At 69.0% G+C, this 313-nt stretch overlaps 1 protein-coding gene across 6 annotated transcripts in view; it reads left to right on the top strand.

The window, feature by feature from the left end:
• The first annotated feature begins 6 nt into the window (after positions 1-6).
• Positions 7-313, top strand: part of BEND6 (BEN domain containing 6) — a 25,011-nt gene continuing 24,704 nt past the window's right edge. For all 6 annotated transcript variants that reach the window (XM_017739309.1, XM_017739308.1, XM_017739306.1 and 3 more), the window contains exon 1: positions 7-169. The gene's annotated coding sequence lies outside the window, so the exon portion shown is untranslated. The remainder of the gene's footprint in view (positions 170-313) is intronic.

Genomic DNA, 313 nt, shown 5'->3' with positions numbered 1-313 from the left:
GGAGGAGGAGAAGGAGGAGAAGGAGGAGAAGGAAGGAGAAGGAGAAGGTAGCGCCGGTGCCGGAGGGAGGAAGGAACGAGGAGCGGCGCATCCCGCCGCCGAGGGGACTCGGCCGGTGACATCACTGCTGGAGCTGCTGTAGAGGGAGGCGGAAAATGGCTGCTGCGAGGTACCGGGGGACCCCCCGTGGGAAAAGAGGGGCTGCGACCCAGAGGCGTGGGGTGTCGGCAGCAGTGAGCGCCCGCGCAGGTCCGTGGGTCTGTGGCGTACCCTGGACCCGAGGCGTCGGTCGAGGCCGGTTTCGTGGCGGGGG

The sequence above is a fragment of the Corvus brachyrhynchos genome, unplaced genomic scaffold, assembly GCF_000691975.1.
Source record: "Corvus brachyrhynchos isolate BGI_N302 unplaced genomic scaffold, ASM69197v1 scaffold136, whole genome shotgun sequence".
Classification (NCBI taxonomy): Eukaryota; Metazoa; Chordata; class Aves; order Passeriformes; family Corvidae; genus Corvus; species Corvus brachyrhynchos.
Note: the sequence above shows the minus strand (reverse complement) of the source record. Positions and strands in the feature narration are given on the sequence as shown.